Source organism: Canis lupus, chromosome 35 (assembly GCF_003254725.2).
Source record: "Canis lupus dingo isolate Sandy chromosome 35, ASM325472v2, whole genome shotgun sequence".
Lineage (NCBI taxonomy): Eukaryota > Metazoa > Chordata > Mammalia > Carnivora > Canidae > Canis > Canis lupus.
The window spans coordinates 7,168,837-7,186,024 of record NC_064277.1 but is presented as its reverse complement, the minus strand read 5'-3'; the positions used below and the strand labels follow the sequence as shown (position 1 = coordinate 7,186,024).

Sequence of the window (17,188 nt, the reverse complement as noted above, 5' to 3'; positions counted from 1 at the left end):
GTATTGTAGTTTTGCAGTGATGTACAGGAGCATTTCTTAGATCCCAGGGACCACATTACTTTGTGTGCCATTATTAGTGCATGGGGCGAGCAAAGTCTATGGTAAACAAATTCTAACGCAGGGGTTCTCAACCTTTTTGGTTTCAAGACTCCTTTAAACACTTATAATTACTGATGATCCCAAGGAGCTTTTGTTTATGTAGATTATATCACTCAGGGTTTTTCCATACTAGAAATTAAAACCAAGAATAAATTAAATGTATTATCTAAAAATAATGATAAACCTACTCCACATTAACATAAATAGCATATTTTTATGAAAAAAAATAACTATTTTCAAAACAAAATTTAATGAGAAGAGTACACTGCTTTACATTCTTGCAAATGTCTCTTAATGCCTTGTTTAACAGATGACTGGATTCTCTGTAGTCTGTGTGTTATGACTGACACATCATGTATCCTTTGGGTAAGTCCAGAAAGAAAAAGAGTCAAAAAAAACAAAAAACAAAAAAAGCAAATCTTATTATTGTCATAAAAACAGTTTGACCTCCTGGACCCACTGAAAAGATAATCAGGCATTCCCAGGGTTCTCCAAGTCAGACTTTGAGGCCCACTGCTTGACCAATGATAACAAGAAAACACCATGTTTGCTTCTACTATTAGGGGTGCTTTTATTTTACAAATATCTGAGTTTCAGATTTCAAAAACTCAACCTCATTTTATTTTATTTTATTTTTATTTTTATTTTTTAACCTCATTTTAAACCATTTGCTTCTATATATATGCCTTCATTCAGGGGGACTCCACCAGACACTCTGCATACCTAATCTAAGACAAGGATGTGTGTGTATGTGTGTGTTGTGGGTATGCATAAAATATAACTTCCCATGCAGGCAGGCTGCAAACCCAACATGTCCGAAACTAACTTCTGTATCTGACTCCCAAACCTGCTCTTCAGGGCTGAGGGTACTCCAATTTTTCCCACAAAGATATTTTTCACCTCCCCAAAGTCAACTCCTTTGTGGCACAGACCTATAGACTACATTTACTGTGGAAAGTCCACTTTGCTTCTCCTGACCTCACTTCCTCAAAAGCATGCTTACTCCTTAGAGTCTTCTTTAGAGGAACAGTTGAAAAGTCTTCTTCCCCCATCCAGCCTAAACACGATTCCCATTTACAATGCCACTGCTTGGTGGATTTAGGGACTTCATAAATGGATTTATCAGTTCCACATAACCTGCCCGTATTAATTTTCATCGTGTCACTGAAATAAACCCAAGTATAGAATTTCATCGGTGGATGGTTATTTATAAGGTGATTTTTTACTAAATTAGGCATTCACTTCATGCCATCTGCATATAGTGAGGCAGAGCCTAAGACACGGCATTATAAATCAGATAATTTTATTTATTACAGGGAATCCTACCACTTTCCATCGAGTTGTCTGTGAAGATCGGTGGAAAGGTCTTGGTGGTGCCAAGACAGAAACTGTTTCTCCTGCACAATTGGTTTGTTCTCTTTTTATAAGCATCCTCTAAATCTTATTACTAATCATTTCCCTTATTTGCTTTGGCCACTAGGAAGCTCAAAGCCAACTCTGAAGCTCACACCTGGCAAACGATCTGGATTTCATGACATGACACGTTTTTTATGTATCAATCTTACCCCAAGTTTTAGCTTACATTTCTACTTTAGCTTTGATTCACTTATTTTAAATACTGTGGTCCTATGTGTATTTCTTTAATCCCTTTTTAGGATAGAGCGGGGCATACAAGAATAAGTAAATAGGGCAAAGCTTTAATCTACTTCAAGCCAAGTTTCTCAGATGAGCCCTTGAAGAGAACGGGCCAAAGGCAGTTGGAGGGAAGTAGGGAGCCTTTAGCTATTCCTTACCTATGGCCCCTATTATTATATACATTTCCAGATACATATGATCTGTTACTCAACGTTACAAACTTTTCATTACCACCCATCTAAACCACTCTGAGGGGGATTATCTGCAGAACCTCTTCTGGAATTAAAGACAGGAAGAAGAAGCAGGAACACCAGGCCAGTTACATAAATTATTGAGGCTCAAAGAGGTTAAATAATTTGCCTAAAGTTACACAAATAGAAATGCTGAAGCCAGATTATGAAACCAGGCCTATGGTATTCAAAAGCTCTGGGGGATATGTTCACTTTGTGAAAATTCAGGGAGTTACACATTTATGATGTGTACAATTTTCTCTGTGGATATTACACTTCAATAAAATGTTAACAAGGAAAGAAAAAGGCCATGAGGTTTTTCCATCCCTCAGGATACATCAACGTGAGAAAACTCGAATGGAGGAGAGCAGGAGAAAGTCATGAGTTAGAGGCCTGGGCTGTGATGTTACTGCCTTAACTATTCAACACTGATGGCATTATTTTTAATGAATGAAATGGTAAATTTAATGAATGAATGCTTTACTAGGTGTCCTCCAACCACAGGCCACTCTCCAAGGACAATATGTCAGAGGGATGGCCTAAGTGACAACCCGTGCCAGTGTGTCTGAGACCTCAACAGTAAGGCAGGAAAGCCTAAAATAGATGAAAGAGTCATAATGGTGATAACATGTATCTCTTCTTTGATGCTCTTTTTGTTAGCCGTTCTTCTTCTCCACTGAAAACATGTAGAATATCCATAAGTGGGTTTTCCACTTTGCTGAATATTAAACTCTCCAGCAGGCTCTGTGATATTTTAGAAGAGTCTCTCCCATCATCTATCATTATATATTCAGAAATGTAAAATAACTTTATCACTAGCCTAAATAATAATAAGGATAGTAAACCTGTGATCCCACAGCCCCTAGACCATGACAAAAGTCAAAAACCAAGAGCCAGATGCCCAACCACTGAGCCACCCAGGTACCTCAGGGTTTTAAAGGCAGATTTACTATAACAACTTCTCAAAAAAAAAAAAAAAAAAAAAGACAAAGAAAGCCCTACCAGGGCGTCAAGGTGGCTCAGTCAGTTGAGCAACCACCTCTTGATTTCAGCTCAGGCCTTGATATCAGGATCATGACTTCAAGCCCCACGCTGAGCTCCACTCTGGGTGTGGAGCCTACTTAAAAAATAAATAAATAAAAGCCCTACCATATGAATCATTTTGAGGTTAAAAATCCTTATGGCTTATCATGTCATGATTCAGCTTGATTAGGGCAGCGCCAGCACAAAATCAGATGAAAAGGATAGAAGGGAGACACTATGCTGGGTGTCAGGAACTGGGTTCTAGTCCTGCCATGAACTAGTCGCATTGAACAAGTCACTTAATATGTAGGTTTCTCCTTCCTTCCCTTTTACATAAGATGGAACACTTGAGCTAGATGATTTCTAAGGTTTTTTTCATGACCAAACACTCTACAATTCTAAAGTGGCTCACAAATAATAATACTGAATTCCCACCTGCATATGGCACATTAACAGACATTAACCATCCTCTCATGAAAATTACGGAGCCCAATTAGGGCACAGAAGGCCACCCCACTTCTGCACAGTGGTAATCAAAGAGAGCATTTCCAGGCAAAGCTATGATATCCCTTTAAAACATGGTCTGGGATTTCTCTAGTCCCTAGACATTTGTCAATCTTGTAATAGGCCATGAACCTGGCTGTGATAATAGCTCCAAAGAATTCTTACCTGACTCGGGGACCAGGCAAGGAAAACAGGACCAGGAGACAAAATGGGGAGGCTAAGCAAATGATGAATGACATTATAAACCACGGAAAAGATCTCTTTAAACCCCAGAGTGATCATAGTGACTAGCTGTCCAGGTCATTATCAGATGGAATAGCATCTCTAGAAAACAGAAAATCCTATTTGACTATATAGTCCAAAGCAAGAAATCCGGTGGCTCAAAGTGAAGTTCTGGAGAGAGGTAGGCGTTATCTTCATTTCATAACCAGGACATAGAGGCTGTTTGACCACAGGCAAGTTTCCCTAAGTCTCTAAGTCTTACCTTCCTGTTCGACTGATTTTTTTAAAAAAATATTTTATTTTATTTATTTATTTATTCATTTATTTATTTATTTATGAGAGACACAGAGAGAGGCAGAGACACAGGCAGAGGGAGAAGCAGGCTCCATGCAAGGAGCCTGATGTGGGACTCCATCCCAGGACCCTGGGGTCACACCCTGGGCCCAAGGCAGATGCTGAACCACTGAGCCACCCCGGCATCCCTAAATTGACTATTAACAGAAGCTAAAGAGGGTTCTTATGAGGGGGAGCCTGGGTGGCTCAGTGGTTGAGCGTCTCTGCCTTTGGCTCAGGTTGTGATCCCGGGAACCTGGGATCGAGTCCCGCTCCCTGCATGGAGCCTACTTCTCCCTCTGCCTGTGTCTCTGCCTCTCTCTGTGTCTCTCACAAATAAATAAATAAAATCTTAAAAAAAAAAAAGCCTTCTTATGAGGAATAAATGGGAGAATACACCCAAAACACTTGGCGCAGAGCCTGGTGCAAATGTAGAGCTCAAGCGCTCCTCCGCCCCACCCCGAAGTCCTCTTATCTCCCCACAGGCATCTGCTAAGAAGTCACCGGTCAGATATGCTAGTTTCCTGCACATGTCTTCCTTCTGTAGAATCCCTATCCCAAGCCCTGGGGATGCTAAATGTCCAGGAAGGACTTGCTAAAAGAAGAACTTACAAGGCACATAACAGGACACCAAGACACAAGGGGACCCTCTAAACCCATTTTTGCTGGAGACCAGTTTATTTTATAATTAACAAGAGTCAGGATTTTCCTTTTAGGATCCACACAGACCATGACCATTCTGCATCAGCTGTTTCACTCTGGGCAAGTTATTTAACTTGTGCCTCCATTTCGCCTTCTATAAAATTGGGTTAATAACAGGAGTCAACTCACAGGTTGAACCTGAGGTGCCTGAAACATGGCACTTGCTAAGTGTAAGCTACATTATGTCAAACCTCCTGTGAATTTTTCCACTGATGTGGGATCAATGAAAACGGAAGCCTACCTGTTACCAGGTCCTGTTTGGTTATCAGTACCACCAGAGAATCTTTTAAAATATTCAAGTCCCTGCCTCCCCCTCCTGCCTCGTCTAACTCCCTTGGTGTAGGTTAGGCCCAGGAATCTGAATTTTCAATGACTCTCCTGAGTGAGTCCCAGTAGGTGGTCACTGAACTGACAAATACTGCCTGGAACATGCAGAAGAAACCAGATCAAATGTTGGGTGATTCCCCTCTCCCTCCAAGAGACGGATTTATGGTTTGGGTAAAAACCATTAAGAATACATTGGTTTTTTCATTGGTTTCACTTTGAGTTTCTGCCTCCTGTGATGCAAAATGAAATCATAGGGAGGCTCACGGCGTGGGTCCTCACCTCCCACATGAGGTGGAGTATACCACATGACCAGAAAGCTTAGAACTGAAACACAAGTCAAGGGGAACGTACATATATATATATATTTTTTTCCTTTCTTGCCTTTTTAAAAAAAATTGTAACCCCTTTGAGACATGTGTGACACATGTGACAAAATGGAAAAGAAACAATGTGAGTTATCGCCCGGACGAAGCTTACTCAAGGCTGGATTCAAGTCAATGGATGAGCTGTGACTCTAACTCATTGTTAGTACAGAATTTAGGGAAAAATAAGAGCCCTGGAAACAAAACACAACAGGATCTCAAGCACACTGTAAGTGGTCTATAAGAAAGTACTGAAATATAATGATCCAAAAATTTAAAAGAAATAATGAAAAGAAAGCAGCCTACTATACAGGATAAAATGAACCAGTCTGCCAAAACTCTCAGATGGGTCTCAACAACAGAAATCAATGGGATATAACAGTTTAAAATTATGCAAAATGGATAAAACATTCAATCCCATGAGACCAGAGCAGTAACTGTGATGGGTAATCACCCAGATGGAAGCATCCATATTTCCTGTCTGTTCTTAGTGGTATCTTATGCAGCCCGAACACATTTTTTTTTTTTTAAGCCTGAACACTTAATAAATATTAATGAAAAATGATCATAATCAGCTCATAAAAGATATTAAATTAAAACATAATAATATTGTAGACTCTCCAAAAAACTTTAAAAATACCATTTATCATAGCATCAAAAATTTTAGGACTCCAGGAACTGGAGGGCATTATGCTGAGTGAAATAAGTCAATCGGAGAAGGACAATTATATGGTCTCATTCATTTGGGGAATATAAAAAATAGTGACAGGGAATAAAGGGGAAAGGAGAAAAAATGAGTGGGAAATATCAGAAAAGGAGACAGAACATGAGAGACTCCTAACTCTGGGAAACGAACTAGGAGTGGGGTAAGGAGAGGTGGGTGGGGGGGTGGGGGTGACTGGTTGATGGGCACTGAGGGGGGCACTTGATGGGATGAGCACTGGGTGTTATTCTATATGTTGGCAAATTGAACACCAATAAAAAATAAATTTACAAAAAACAATTTTAGGGCTCCTAGGAATATAAATCATATGTATTTCTATATGTATATGTAGCAATATGTTTTTTATATATTATATATGGTTTTATATAAAGAAAATTATAAAACTTTCTTGGGACATTGAAAAGGATATAAACAAACAGTGAAATCGGTGTCTATGCACTTATAGAATGCTTACTATGTGCTTTACACATATTATATGCAACACATTTAATCCTCTCAATTATCCAGTAAGGTAGGTACTGCTGTGATCCCTATTAACAAGTAAGGAAATTGAGGTACATCAAGATTAAATACATTCACCAGGGTGATATGGCCAATGACAAGCAGAGCCAGGATCTGAACCCCAGGAAGTTGGGCATCATCCTTTTAATTTTTTTTAAAAGATTTTTATTTATTTGAGAGCAAGCAAGCGAGCATGAGCGGGGGTGGGGGGGCAGAGGGAGAGAGAGAAGCAGACCCTCCACTGAGCAGGGAGCCCAACATGGGGCTCAATCCCAGGACCCTGAAATCATAACCTGAGCCAAAGGCAGATGCTTAACCAACTGAGCCACCCAGGCACCCCGGGCACCATCTTTCTAAAGACTCTGCACACTGCCTTTCAATGTGGTAGGCTCCCTATTGTAAATTTGTCAGTTCTCCCCAAACTGGTCTACAGATTCAGTGCAGTCCTAACAAAAACTCCAACAGGTACTGTTAGGGAATTTGTGCCGCTTCTAAAATTAATGTAGAAGGGTGAAAAGCCAAGAACACCAAGGACACACTTGAAGAACAAGGTCAAAGAACGTGCCCTCCCAAACATCACAATGCACTCTAGGCGGTAATAATCAAGACCGTGCAGGGTTGGTTGGAGCAAGCATCGACAGACGAATGGAATAGCATACGGAACACAGAAACTGACACAGCACAAATGGCCACTTGCTACATGACACAGGTAGTATTCCAGATTGTGTGAAAAAGATGGGACACTTCAGTAAGTCGTAGTTGGACAACCAAATATTCCTCTAGACGAAAAATGAAAATAGACCCCCTACCTTACAACAGTTGCAAAACCAGTTTCAGATAGATAAAATACAATAAAGTCACATGTGAAAGGCAAAGCTACAAAGAATAAAAGAATATTTTCATGAACTGAAAATAAGGAAGAATTTCTTAAACAAGATACAAAAGTATCGACTGTAAAGGAATCAATTGATGAAGTCAATCAACAATATTGAAATTAAAGAGTTTGTGTACCTCCAAAGGTATTATACACAGAGGAAAAATAAGAGTCACAAAGTGGTCAAATATTGGCGACACATATAATTGACAAAATATTCAGACCAGACAGATCGGCAACAAATCTGTAAGATAAGAAGATCCATAGAAAAACTGGCAAAAAGTTCAATAAAACACTTGAGAAAAAGGGGTATCTAAAAGGCCAACAGACCTTATTAATCAGGGAAAAGCAAATTAAAACCACAATGAGACTTTATTTCATGTTTACCAGATTGTCAAAAACTAAAAAGTGTAGCAACACCAAGTTTTGGTGGAGATATGGAGCTATAAGGACTCTACTGTTAAAGAGAGTACAAACAGGTGCAAACACTTTGGAAAAGTTTGGAATTATAGCATAAAGTTAAAAATACACACACCCTACAATCCAACAATCCACCCCTCATATGCACCCTATAAAAACTTTTGCATCACCAGATTAGGAGATTCATACACATATAAGAATGTTCTCAACAGCCTTTTTCATAAGACTCAAAAGCTGGAAGCAGTTCAAATGCCCATCAACAGTAAAGTAGAGCAATGCATCATCGTAGTCACATAGGAATAGCCAACAACAAAAATGAACGAACCACAGCTATAGACACCGACCTGGCTAAGTCATGCAATCATATTGTTAATAAAACAAATAAGTAAAAAAGTAATATATGCCAAACACTTGCAAAACTAAGTGATGGCATTTAAGGAGACCTACATAATTATAAATTTCCCATGGAGGGAAGAGGAAGGTGGTTTTGAAGTAATTTCCTTTTTTTTTTTTTTTAAGATTTATTTATTTACCAGCGAGAGAATGTGTGCATGCACAAGTGTGGTGAGGAGAGGCAGAAAGAGAGGGAGAGAGAATCTCAAACAGACTCCCCGCTGAGCACAGAGCTTGACTGGGGCCATCTCTGGACCCTAAGATCATGACCCTGAGGTCATGACCTGAGCCAAAATCAAGAACTGGATGCTTAAGTGACTGAGCCACCCAGGTGTCCCTTGAAGTAAATTTCTAAGGCAATGTTCTCTTTCTTAATCTAGATGGGGACTACATATATGGCTCTTGTTCATTATTCTTTTAGGCATATCTATCTATTCCCTACACTATTCCACATGTATATCATATTTCTGATTTTTAATATTTCCTTTTTTTTAAATTTTTTTATTTATTTATGATAGTCACACACACAGAGAGAGGCAGAGACACAAGCAGAGGGAGAAGCAGGCTCCATGCACCGGGAGCCCGACGTGGGATTCGATCCCGGGTCTCCAGGATCACGCCCTGGGCCAAAGGCAGGCGCTAAACCGCTGCACCACCCAGGGATCCCCTGATTTCTAATATTTCCGATCATTATTTCTGATTATCCTTTTAAGGAAGTACAATTCACAGGGCACCTGGGCGGCTCAGTGGCTGAGCGTCTGCCTTTGGCTCAAGTCGTGATCCCGGGGTCCTGGGATATAGTCCTGCATCGGGCTGTGTCTCTGCCTGTGTCTCTACCTCTCTGTGTCTCTCATGAATAAATAAACAAAATCTTTAAAAAGAAAGAAAGAAAGTACAATTCACCTTTCTTAATAGGAAAGAGGCTTGCTTTTCAAAAAGAAAAGCACACCACATACTTTCAAACTAAAAAATTCAAAGATACATTTCAGAAGATAATCCACTGAAGACAAGCAAGAGTATTCAATTACATGGAACCCTAAATAGAAATAACAATGAGCTCACCCAAATCTGATTTTACTATCATTTTTAATTTTTTAAAGATTTTATTTATTTATTTGTGAGAGAGAGAGAGAGAGAGCGTGCGCACAAAGGAAGGGGGGTGGCAGAGGGAGAGGGGGAAGCAGACTCCCACTGAGCAGGGAGCCGCACGTGGGGCTTGATCCCAGGACCCCAGGATCATGACCTGAGCCGAAGACAGATGCCTAACCAGCTGAGCCACCCAGGTGCTCACTATCATTTTTATACAAGTTAGAAGATGAAGGCTGGTTATTCACATGGATGCTGGTTGCATTATATGCTGGGGGAATTACCATAAAAATAATTAGAAAACAGGTAAGAAATGCAGAGCAAATCCTTGATGATAGTTGAGTCACATTTTAAAGCAGCTCTAAGATTGACATTTAGCAACACAACAATACTTTTTAACACTTCTATTTGCCTTTAACACTTCATCTTTTGCCTTATAAGAGAATTAAAGGTCCTTACCCAAACCTAAGACTTTCCACTCTGACTGCAACTAAGGACAGAGCTACACGGAAAGTACAATATATTTCCCCGAATGTCTCAGCTCACACTCTGACAGCAAATAGATTTCTGTTCTGCCAGAGTTTTCTGAAAATGGCTCTGCATTTGTTTTTACTGGGAGGCCACTTAAATCTTACCCACTTGTTTAGCTGCAAGGATTGAAACAAAATGTTTGCTGGCAAAACAAACACTGGTTTTAAAATTCTCCACTTGGGCTGCTGGATAAAACACTTGTTTACTGAAACAAATGTTTTATTTGGAAAACGCCTGCCAGTGTGGACACTTTCCAAAAAATACACTATGGTGTGCTAGGATGATGATGTCTCACCCTTGATAAAAGCGGGCATTTTAGGGTAACTTCACAAAGGTTACCCTCAGAGAATAGAACCACAATGGGAAAAACCAATCTGTTAAAAAAAAAAAAAAAAAAGCAACCCTTAAGGCCTAAAATGCTGTTGGGTCATTAAATAGTCTAGTTCAACCCCCTCAAAGCTAATCTCTTTATAATCAAGGTTTCAAAACGAAATAGTGATAATAAAATAGTAATAAAATGGAGCCAAACCTCTCCCTTTAGATTTATTCTAGGCCCTCTGACTCTCCTATGTGACCTGGCATGAAAAATCATTTCTAACTCGCAATAAGATACACTAGAACCCTGAAAGGCACTTGTCGTGATGAGCACCGGGTGTTGGAAGTTTTGAATTACTAAATTATACACCTGAAACTAATACTACATTGTATGTGAACTGGAATTTAAATAAAAACTTTTTAAAAAGGAAATGGCATTATTAACCACAAACTAGGACTGAGCATAAGGCAAGCCTAACTTGAAACCCATCCAGGGAAGATTTACTTTCTTAGGTAACAAGGGAACATCCTGAAGGATAGCCCTGGGACCCTGTGGTTCCTTTCATTTGAAGGCTCCAGTAAACACATTACCTCTGACCAAATAAGACTCTCACCAATGAAAACTTAAGAATTTTTATCAATAGCTTCCTGCTAATGTTAGGCAATAAGAAATAAAAGGGATCATTGTTATAGACCGTAACAATGGTCTCCAAACTGTTTAAAAGTACATCCCCCATCTTTGCAAAATGTTTTGCATATAAACCAAGTATATGCACACGTTTATGTATCAACTATGTACTATCATTAGATATTATAAAACATATACAAAAATGGACCATGCAAAGGACTTAACAGACATTTCTCCAAACAAGAGGTACAGCTGTCCGTTGAGCACATGAAAAGATGCTCAACATCACTAGGCATTAGGGAAATGAAAATCACAGCCACAGATACCACTTCGCATCCACCAGGATGGCTATATTAAGAAAAAAAAAGGGGGAGGCTGCAAAGATGTAGAGACTGGAACCCTCGTACATTGTCAGTGGGAAAGTGAAGTTGGTGTAGCTTCTGTGGAAAACAGTCTGGTGGTTCCTCAAACCATGTTAAGCTTGGAGTTACCACATGAGTAATTCTACTCCTGGGTATATACCCAAAAGAACTGAAAACAGAGATTTGAACTGATACTTGTACACCCATGTTCAGAGCAGCAGTATTCAAAATAGCCAAAGTGTGGAAACAACCCAGTTGTCCATCAACAAAGGGATAATCAAAAAGACAATGGGATATTACTCAGCCATAAAAAGGATCAAAGCATTGATGCACATGCCCCAATATGTATGAACTCTGAAACATGATAAATGAAATGAGCCACACCCAAAAGGACATACAGTAGTCTTCCCTTCTCTGTAGGGGATACACTCCAAGAACCCCAGTGGATGCCTACAACCATGGAGAGTATCAAACCCTCTATATACTATGTTTTTCCTATTCATACATACTTATGATACAGTTTACCTTATAAAGTAGGCACAGTAAGATGAACAATAATAGCTAATAAAAAAATTGAACTAAAACAACACTCTAATAAAAGTTACGTGAATGTGGTCTCTCGCTCAAAATACCTTACTGTACTGTACTCACCCTGCTTCCTCTTGCGATGGTATGAGATGATAAAATGCCTGCAAAAGGAGAGGAAGTGAGATGCATGACGTCAGCATCGTGATGTAGTGTTAGGCTGCTACTAACCTTCTGGGGATCCCTCAGGGGGACGATCCTTTGCTTCCGGACCTGGTTGGCCGTGGGTAACCAGACGCACAGAAAGCAAAACCAGGCATAAAGGGAGGAATACCATGTATCGGATGATTCCACTTACAGAAAATATCTAGAATGGGCATAAAGGACAGAAAGTAGAGTAGAGAGGGTAAAGGAGGGCTTGGGAAGTCACTGCCTAAAGGGTATGGGGTTTCTTTTTGGGGTGATGAAAAATTTTGGAAATTGACAGTGGTGGGATCCCTGGATGGCTCAGTGGTTTAGCGCCTGCCTTTGGCCCAGGGCGTGATCCTGGAGTCCTGGGATTGATTCCCACATCAGGCTCCCTGCGTGGAGCCTGCTTCTCCCTCTGCCCGTGTCTCTGCCTCTATCTCATGAATAAATAAATAAAATTAAAAAAAAAAGGAAATAGTGGTGATAGTTGCATAAACAACGCGAATGTAATTAAATGCCACTGAATTGTACACTTAAAAATGGTGACAATAGCACATTTTATGCTACAGCTATTTTAGCACAATTTTAACAAATTGAAAAAAATATAAGGTGAGCTAAAAATACAACACAGGTTTCAATATTTTCTTCTCGCACTGTAGTGGTTCACTCTGCACACTAAGGGGTCTGGGGGCAAGTGGGGAGGGGGCTTCCAAGCCAAGAATTAGTGAATTGGATGGGATATGGGGTAGAGGAAATCTTGGGGTGATGATAGTAGGGTCTGAGTTTTGGTAATGACTACAGCTCATAAAGAATTTTATTTTTCATTCCAAAGGAAAGAGGGCCCCTTTCTGTAACCTTTCCCTAGAACACAGAGCATCTGCGAGTTCTCACCATAGCTCACACCACGGGCCCAGATATCTGAATCACTGCAAAAATACCAGGAAAACCCTCTTCACATCTACTACAGAGTGTTCCTTAGAACACCAGCTTCCTCATCGCAAGGGCCGAGGTACTGCCTTCCAAAATAGACTGTGTGCTTTTTCAATCATTTTACGGTCTTAGGTAAGACCCGAGGCCAACTTAAAATACTCCTTTTCAAAGTTGTTTTCAAAGTCATTTTCATCACTTCCCCCCCCCCTCAGGCTCACGAGCATCAATCATGGGGAAAAGTGACAGGAAACAGTAAAAAGATTAACAGCTCAACATCAAGAAGCACCCATACTGCCTATGCGGAAAGTGTCAAATATGAGGCTGGCCGGGGACCAAGGTAATCAAAAGTAAAATACACACGAGTTTGAGGGCTAGGCTGACATTTCAGGAGGCAGAAGGCTCTGTTAAACACAGAAAGGACAAAGCAAAGGGGCATGGCTATTGAACAATATATTTCTGTACTGTAAGATAGGCTCATGTGGATTGTGGGGTTGTTCTATCTTAAAAGCAGAGTATTTTTTTAGCCAAATGTAAGAAGTCAGCTTTAAAAGAAAAATCAGGGGTACCCAGGTGGCTCAGTTGGTTAAGCATCTTTCTTTGGCTCAGGTCATGACCCCAGGGTTCTGAGTCAAGCCCCACATTGGGGGCCCTGCTCCGTGGGGAGTCTGCTTCTCCCTCTGCCCCTCCCCTGCTCTGTGCTCACTCTCTCTCCCTCTCAAATAGATAAATAAAATCGTAAAAAAAAAAAAAAAAGTCAAAATTGAAATATATAAGACTTCCAGGACCACCTGAACACAAATCAATAGATTTGTGAGGCAGCGATATGAAGGATCAGCCACTTTCTTTCGGCAATTAGTTGAAACCCACGACTACGCTGTGTTGGGAAGGACATACGTCTAAAACTGCAATACGAAATAGTTGATTCAAATATCTATGTAAAGTCTTCTTCTAAACAGAATTCAATAAATTCTACTGGGTGCGTGTATGTGCATGTGTGTGTGTGTGTGCACTTACACACAGGATTGTGAATATGTAGGTATTCCAGGTTCTTGGTGAAATTCTAAATTGCTTATGCCTGGTATTGCTATCAGTGAAAACCCCTCCATTGGGAATTAAGTTCTTACCATGAAATTTTGGCTTTTAAGTGATGAGTCCTCCAAACCAAGAGAAATATACGTTATCAATATTCTAATTTAAAAGCATTCAGTTTTACAAAAAAACTAATTCAAAAAGATGTATGCGCCCCTGTGTTTGGGTATTTGTTTTTTTAAAGGTTTTATTTATTCATTTAGAGAGAGTGTACAAGTGGGGGGTGGGAGAGGGAGAGAGAGAGAATCCCAAGGAGGTTCTGTGATGAATGCAGACCCTGAGGCAGGGCTCGATCCCAGGACCCCCAGGTCACTACCTGAGCCGAAATCAACAGTCAGACGCTTAACTGACAGAGCCACCCAGGCACGCCTCACCCCTATGATTATTGCAAAATTATCTACAACAGCCAATTATGGAAGCAGTCTAAGGGTCCCCTGATGGATGAATGGATAAAGAGGACGTGGAGCTCGCATTGGTGGCTCAGTAGTAGAATTCTCAAGAAGGTGTGTTATACACATCCAAGGGAATATTACTCAGCCATAAAAAAGAGTGAGCTCTTTCCACTTGCAACAACATGGATGCACCTAGAGTTACTACGCCAATGATACTATGAAATAAGTCAGACAGGAAAAGACAAATACCATTTTATTTTACTTCTCTGTGACACAAAACAAATGAGCAAACAAACAGAAACAGAATAATAAACACAGAGAACAAACTGGTAGTTGCCAGAGGGGAAGGGATGACACAAAAAGGTGAAGGGGATTAAGACATACAAAGTTCCAGTTACAATAAATAAATGAGGGGGATGAAAAGTACAGAATGAAGGACACAGTCAATAATACTGTAATAATGAAAATAATGTTATTGTAACAATGTCGCATAGCGACAGGTGATAATTGCACTTACTATGGGGAGCATAGCATGACGTACGGAATTATCTAATCCCTACGTTGTACACCTGAGACAAATAGAATATTGCATGTAAACACTACTTCAATTTTTTAAAAATGATGTTTTAAAAGGTGTTTAGTTCTAGTTCCAAGGCTGATATTGTTTCAAAACTCTTTTCTCAGGGCACTTCTTACACGCTATATTAAAAAAAAGTTGCCAAACTGGTTTTAACACATCTTCTCAGGACTGATAAGCAAAAGTTTACTAAAGCAGTTTTGAATAAGATAAATTCAGAACAATTCTCTAAGTTTCCTCAAATTTGGCAGCGCTTTTTAAATGGGCTGTTAAATAAGCTAGAAACCTCCAAAGCCATGAGAGATAAAGTGAAGGCATTTCTCCTTCGGTAGAACATGAACACATCGCTCGCTGGAACCGTAGCTGACATCCTGTTGGACTGCCTCACTCCAAACCTGTTTTGTGGGTATTATGAATGACCGAGTGCAAACAGTAAAGGGTTGTGAAAATAAATTTTCTAATGTTAAAAAAAAAAAAAAGTGAACACTAAAAGATCTGGGTTGACCAAGAACGCTTGACAATCAGCAGCAATGCTTCCGATCTTTCTTGTGAATCTTTTTTTTTAATTAATTTTTTTTCTTTCTTGTGAATCTTAACTATTTAACCTTAAAAATGGGGTTTCATTTCATGACACGATCATTTAGGTGATAATAAATTCACAGCTTCTTGCTCACTGAGGATCTCTTTTCACAAATCATAAGATTTCACTAGAAAAAGTAGGATAACAGTGGCAAATATTACCTATCTCTCCACATGCATCAGGAGAGTATTCCCACAGAATATATAAAAGCAAACTCTGGAAACTCTACACAGTTGTGTAAATTAAATTCTGTAAGTTCACCTATCAGCACTTGCTCTCATTCTACTCTTAGTGCTTCAAGAAAACTTTAAAATCAGTATCAAGGTGTGAGCATTATTTCTGGCATCTTAAAGAAATCTTCAAGCATAAAATTGCCTTTTTCCTCCGTGCTAATTAATTTCACAATTAGCTGCTGTGAAAAGCTATACTCGGGCAAGCTCATCCTACAAGAGCCATCTCTGCGCCTTCTCTCAGGAGAGCATGTGAATGCTCTAAGCCTGCCGTAATACCCATTCCCTCTCATTCATGGTCTGTGTGCAAACCTGGGACTCATTTTCTGACATTTTTAGAATATTCCCTTAGATTGTAAATGCATTTAAAAAAAACTAAATTCCAGTGCATAACAATGTGAATGTACTTAACAGTACTAAACTGTACACTTAGGAAAGGATGAAGATGCTAAATTTTATGATGTGTATTTTATCTCAATTTCAAAAAAAAAACAAAAAACAAAACACTGACACCTGGATTCTATCATGTTTTACAGTTCTTCAGTAGGGATTAACAAAAAAAAAAAAAAAAAAGGCTCAACAACAACAAAAATCACCCTTGGCTTTAACAGTTAGAGACTCTATGTGAGGCCTAGGGAGCTAGGCTGCTGCCTCTAGAACCTCCCCCCATTAATTTTAACCATTAGTTTCTACCTGCTAGTCCACCAGGCATAGAGTAACATCAGAAGGTAAATCTGTCTATTTGTATAAAGCTTATAAACAAGAAAGGAAAAGGAAGGGCCAACGATAATCTGTAGCCAGATAATAATTTGTAGCATCGGGTTAGTTAAAAGTTGGCCGGGACAAAATGCTTGCTGCAGCTTGAGAGGCTAGAAGTTTGTTTTTCTGACAATAAGGAAATAAACAGATAGCTGGATAGACAGGTATTCTTTGACAGAGGTGTTAATAGTCACCCCCTTTTAGAAATCTGACCCGAAATTTCTGACTACTCATTTCTAAACTGGAGGACCTGTGCTGCGCAGAGCCTACAGCTTCCCCCACCTTACCTCTGACTCTTTGCTTGAAAAGGATCAGCCAAATAGGCTCCTCCAGAGAATGCTGCCAAATACCACACCCTGGGTCTGCGTCTCCAAAGGTACAGGAAGTGGTCTGCCCAGGGCCTGGCTTATTGCATCATCTGCAACAGGCTTCGATGGACAGAATGTGAGTCACTCAGCACCACAGCACGTCAATCCAAATCCCCTTCCTACCTCGCAGGGCAGAGGACTTCCGACACATCCATCCCTGCTTCCAACCAGTGCTAAATTTGGGAAGCAGCAGGTCATCTGGATAAAAACAACTGCAAGCACTGCCTGCCTATCGATGGCTGTCCATTAGGAGCAAAAGCAAGAGGGCAGGCCGAAAC

At 40.0% G+C, this 17,188-nt stretch overlaps 1 protein-coding gene across 1 annotated transcript in view; it reads right to left on the bottom strand.

Annotated features, from left to right (window-relative positions):
- The window catches only part of RREB1 (ras responsive element binding protein 1), a 176,092-nt gene extending 159,137 nt beyond the window's left edge, over positions 1–16,955 (bottom strand). Inside the window, 2 exon segments of the mRNA XM_049106052.1 lie at positions 11,923–11,960; positions 16,830–16,955. The gene's annotated coding sequence lies outside the window, so the exon portion shown is untranslated.
- Positions 16,956–17,188: the final 233 nt, after the last annotated feature.